This window comes from Rhipicephalus microplus, chromosome 6, assembly GCF_043290135.1.
Source record: "Rhipicephalus microplus isolate Deutch F79 chromosome 6, USDA_Rmic, whole genome shotgun sequence".
Classification (NCBI taxonomy): domain Eukaryota; kingdom Metazoa; phylum Arthropoda; class Arachnida; order Ixodida; family Ixodidae; genus Rhipicephalus; species Rhipicephalus microplus.
The window spans coordinates 106,572,373-106,578,550 of record NC_134705.1 but is presented as its reverse complement, the minus strand read 5'-3'; positions in this window follow the sequence as shown (position 1 = coordinate 106,578,550).

The window sequence follows — 6,178 nt, the reverse complement described above, 5'->3', positions numbered from 1 at the left end:
GAAATCAACAAAAAAACAAATTTTGGTCTGGGGATAAAAACTTCATCCGATTGGAGTATTTGAATGAATCAACCGTTCGTTCGGCTAAGTGCAACTGTGAGGACTAACGGTTGCCCGGTAACGTGTAAATGTGGGGACTAAATATTAGTTTCTTGAGGATAATTGTGGGACTAACGGTTACTCACTTAGGTGTAAATGTGAGGACTAAAGGTTAGTTCCGTGAGCTCATCTGTGAGGGCTAACTGTTAGACCCAGTGCCGTTAGTCCTTAAAGAGAAAAATGGTTGTGGCAGCCCGATTAGTGCTCAAAAGAACGAACTACGCACCCTTTTAACACCCTGTTGCCTTAGAGTGTATAGCGCCTACTCTCCAGCACTCTTTCATGTAAGCTGTCATCTTTCGAGTCATCGTCCAAGTTGCCCAGTGTTTTGTTTGCTATCCCGTACGGGCCTGGTGCCGATTCCATGTTGAGCTTGTGCAGTACCGCCCTCACCTCTGCCATACTGAAGTCATCGTCTGGCTCTGCGTTACACACTATCCTGTCTGTACTCCGTGTGCGCGATGGGGCTTGAGGACGTGAAGTGAAGGCTACGCACGTCATCGAAAATATCCGCGTATGTGCCTTCGTACTCGTGCAGTAACTTGTTTAGCTTATGTGCGTGCCCTGTTTTGTTCTCCTCCGGATCCAAGAATTGCCGGAGAAGATGCCAAGTGTTGGCCAAGCCCACCTAGTTCTCCATCCCGTTACACGACTCCTCCCATTGTGCTCTGCATACTTGTAAGGCATGCTCTTTTATATCCCTGCTTATACGTGCAATGCGTCTGTGTAGCGTTATCTTGGGGCGTTTACGCTTTCACCTGGCTTGCAGTTTGCGTTTGGCTTCCCACATGTGTAGGAGTTTGCTGTCTATTACGTTTAGCTCTGCTTCCGGTGGGGCTTCCAGCGTTGCCGTTTTTACGTGATTTCCGTGATTTCTACGGCCTCTTGCATGGCCCTTTTCTATTGTCATTTATTGCCGCCAGTGCAAAAGTTCATTAGTTCATACGCACAGATGGCGTTTTTGATGCCCTCCACTGGTTATTTATTCATTTTATTCTTTTACAAACTGCTAGCCTTTTATAAAACTATAGGCAGGAGATGGGCATAAATAACACAAACTTGATAAATGAAAGTTAAAAAATTACTTGAAGTGATTTTGTGAGATGGTAAAGATAAAAAGAGGTAAAAACAACAAAACCATACTACAATACAGTACACTGCGAGGCAGAAAGTGCTCGCCATGTCCAAACTACCTATATTACAATTACCTTCACTGAATAAAGCCCATACAAGCACTCATCCCGTACTCACATAGCACGAAAAAGGTTTCAGCATTCATTCAAACATCGCTGAGCAAGGAAATACATGATGTTACATTACGCCCCACCATGTGCAGTTGCGCTTATGGAGCTATATCTTTAATCGCATGCACGAAAAATCTATGTTTTGCCGTGCTACCACATCGGAAGGTAAAGCGTTCTATTCGACGATTGTCCGAGGATAGAAAGATTACAGGAACGTGTTCCTTCTGCACATCCGCTCGGCCACTCTCTTGTGTGAAGAGACCGAATGAAGGGTCTAATGGCGGGAGCTATGAGTTTCGATAGATCAACCCGAGACATTTTGTAATACAGCAAATAAATAAGCTGGATCCAGGCATAATAGCGCCTTGTTTAGAGATTCTTTATTTCTGCTTTCTGTAGGAGGTGTGACAGGAATGTTTTTTAACGACAACAGTTGTAAAGGAAACTTACAGAATTTCGTTGAACATTTTCCAGTTTTTATTTATTAGTGGCTGCCCAGAGATGTCAGGCCACCACAGCGTGCTTCAATATTGGTTTAACAAATGCCTTATTGGCTAAAAACGTTATTTCCGGCGTTGAATGACTTAGCGTGTGCCGTAGGTATCCTAGTTTTCTGTGGGCGTTTTTAGCAGTAAACGCTACGTGTTCATTGCAGCGCAAATAAGAAGTTAGGATTACTCCTAAGTACTTATAGCTGTGTACCGTAATTATGGTTGGTTATTGATGAAGCATGTGAAATTAAGTGATTGCTTCTTGCGGGTTATGGTCATTGCAACTGGTTTTTTTTTTGCTATTAACTGTCATCTGCCATGTACAACACCAGTCCTCGATTGCACCTAATGCCCGATTTAGTAGCACCGGATCATTAGGGCTACATACTTTCTGACATATTACACAGCCGTCTGCTGAATTTGTATGCCTATGTTGTTAATAATGTCATTGATGAATAGCAGAAAAAATATAGGGCCGAGTACGGAGCCCTGCGGAACACCAAAGGCCACCGGAGCTGAAGGACAAGCCGTGCCATCAATGATCACACATTACCGCCTTGACGGGAGACATGAAGTAACCAAGCCACTAGGCGATCATTTTTGCAGAATGGGCTTAAAATTTACTATAAGCTTGAAGTGGGATGCCCGATTGAAGGCTTTTTCGAAGTCTGAAGTATTATATCTACATGATTATCTGCTTGACACTAAAGGAAGGTCATGTACTGTAAGGACTAGCTGAGCGATTGTAGACACCTCGCTACGGAATCCCTGTTGCTGATGATGAATGAAATGATTGCTCTCTCGAGAGACGCACCTGTGCTTGAATAGCATGTGTTCGAGCAGAGTTACTGAAGTATTTATAATTGATATAGGCCAGTATGAAGGAAGTGTTGAATAGTCTGCTGATCTTGGTATGGATACAATTTGATCAAATCTCCAGTCATCCGGAAGTTCCGCATGGAGGAGTGAGTTACAGATTTACGTTGCAAAGAAACTATCGCCAGAACTTATCAGAGGATGAAAAAAAAAAGTTTTTTTTGTCTTTCGTTCTGGAAGTGTTCTTTTGCTTTTTTTGGTGCTATTTTCAAGCGTAACGCGCAGCTCGTTAACGTTTCCTCCGTTAGCACTTGTTGGATGACGTTTATGCCTAGTGATGCTCTTTTTAAGTTTACGCCCCCACCAACAAGAATCTTCGTCAACCAAAGGCAACAGATGCCCACTATGTTTTGTTTTTAGGGTACGAACTGCGCAACGCATCAAAAAGCAAACTATAAAGAAACAGCACATTTGTTCAATAAAGCCATCAAATTTATACTGAGTGCTAAAATTGAAGTACAAAATGCCAAGCACAACCTTTACATTGACGTCACTAGCATGTGAAGACAACGGGGTTATATTTTCTTTTATTTGGAGTCTCGAAGAAAACTGCACTTTAAAGTTAACGATACATTCTCATGATCAGATATGCCATGTTATATACCTCTCAGGGTGGCATCTAAGAATATATATTTTATTATCTATTCTTGGCTGCCACCCTAAGTGGTCATTAGAAACAAAAAAAGGTCCAAAGTAACTCTCTCCCGATTTCCTCTCGCTTTATGAAATGGCCTTGATTTTCCTCGGTCGGGCACTTGTACGCACGGCGGTGAGGGCTTTCAAACGTCTGAGTCGGCCAGCGGTCATTTGACACAATATTAATATCTCGTGAATGGCCTTACAGATCTACGAAGTGTTTGTCGTTCTTAATCATGGGAACACTTTCCACCACGAACACTGCAGTTGTTGTACACTTTTTTTCAATAGCTTTATGGATGCAGCACGCTAACCACATCTGTAACAGCACACAAGAGGCCTTCTCTGTAGCTGAAGTTCTAGCTTGTGTGCTGCCATTTTGTCCCTCTATTTGTCTTGTGGTACACTCATCCAAGTTATGTGGGACAGGATGGCCATTGAAGACGTAATTGTCAGATTACAGTGACATTGTCGGATGAAGCATTCTTTGTTAGCCTCCATTCTCATACGTTGTGCATTAAGTCTAGGTGCGTCTGCCGAGGCTTGAATGTATCTGCGATCTTATATTCTGCCCAGACCCTTGCTAGAATAATATTGTGCTCATAAAAGTCAGCTTCCTCTATCTCTGCTTCCAAGTGATTTATGTCAACTGTGTCCTCTACTTCCTTGTCGATTCTTTTGAGTTCCTCATACTGCTCAATCAAAACTCGGTGAACAAGTCGTTACTCACAGATTGGTGGGCGATCCAAGTGCCGAAGACGTTCGACGTCTGCGATGACCTGCGTGGCAGCCTTTAGGGACTCCGCTTTTTGTAGAGTGTTTACATGATCCGGCGCAGTGTCGGAAACGTGAGAAGTCACTGGCCGCCCGTGTCATGAGGCGAAGTCGGAGTCAACAAAGCATCCGTCGCAGAAGGTTTGCACAACGAATATCTGTCACTTCTCGAGATGTCATTCTTTATGATCTTTTGCATATTAGGCCATCGTCGTGAAGGGCTAGTCAGGACGTAGCCGAAGCAGACGTGAGGGCCCCCGCCTCGTGAACTTCCAGATGATGCCGCCACTCACATCAGTCCCTGGGTGATTCTAGTAGTCTTAGTTGCAACCGGAGTCGTGATACTAGTTCACAGCGGTGGTTAGGCCTCAAACATTAGCTTTAGCCATGTCGGCTTCATATATATACTTCATATACCACTTTTGTTCCTATTGTACATAAATAATTTGCCCAATAGCCCTAATGGCGAAAATAGGAACGAAATAGACTTTATAATGACTGCACACCCAGGAATCGTGCACGATGTGGAAGTGGTTGGCAAGGTACGATGCAGTGACCATAGAATGGTGCGGTCTCGAATTCACCTAGACTTGAAGAAGGAACGACAGAAACTGATACGCCAGAAGCCAATAAATGAGCTAGCACTGAGAGGGAAAGTACAGAAAGTCAGAGTGTCGCTGCAGAACAGGTACTCAACTCTTAGTGAGGAAACCAACCTTAGCGTAGATACAATGAATGATAATCTGACGAGTATCAATACGGAGTGTGCAGTGGAAGTTGGAGGCAGGGTAGTTAGACAGGACACTGGCAAGCTTTCCCAGGAAACAAAGAACCTAATTAAGAAGCGTCAAATCATGAAAGTGTCAAGTACAACAGACAAAATAGAACTGGCAGAGCTTTCGAAGTTGATTAATAGACGTAAGGTATGCGATGTAAGAAGGTGTAACATGGAGAGAATTGAACACGCTCTGAAAAACGAAAGAAGCGTCAAAGCAGTGAAGAGGAAACTTGGGATAGGCAAAAGTCGGATGCATGCACTAAGGGACAAAAAAGGCAAAATAACTACCAATATGGATAGGATAGTTAAAATAGCGGAGGAGTTTTACAGAGATCTGTACAATAGCCGAGACAACCATGACCTTAATACTATAAGAACTAGCAGTAACCCAGACGACACCCCACCAGTAATGATAGAAGAAGTCTGAAAAGCTTTGGAGAGCATGCAAAGAGGCAAAGCTGCTGGTGAGGATCAGGTAACATTAAATCTGCTGAAAGATGGAGGACAGATTGTGTTGGAAAAACTAGCGACCCTGTTTACGAGGTGTCTCCTGACGGGAAGGGTACCAGAGTCTTGGAAGAACGCTAACATCATCTTAATACATAAGAAAAGAGATGACAAGGACTTGAACAATTACAGGCCGATCAGCTTGCTCTCTGTAGTATACCAGCTATTTACAAAGGTAATTGCTAACAGAGTAAAGAAAACATTAGAATTCAATCAACCAAAGAAACAAGCAGGATTTCGAACAGGCTACTCAACAATTGATCACATTCATACTATCAATCAGGTAATAGAGAAATGCTCAGAGTATAACCAACCACTATACATAGCCTTCATAGATTACGAGAAGGCGTTTGATTGAGTAGAAATACCAGCCGTCATGCAGACACTGCGGAATCAGGGCGTAGATGAAGTATATATAAACATTCTGGAAGAAATCTACAGGGGATCAACTGCTACCATAGTGCTTCATAAAGAAAGCAACAGAATACCAATCAAGAAGGGTGTAAGGCAGGGGGACACAATATCCCCAATGCTATTTACCGCATGCTTACAGGAGGTTTTCTGAAGCCTAGAACGGGAGCAGTTAGGGATAAGAGTTAATGGAGAATACCTTAGTAACCTGCGCTTCGCCGATGACATTGCATTGCTGAGTAACTCTGGGGACGAATTGCAACTCATGATTACGGAGTTAGACAAGGAGAGCAGAAAGGTGGGTCTTAAAATTAATCTGCAGAAAACGAAAGTAATGTACAACAACCTCGGAAAGGAGCAGC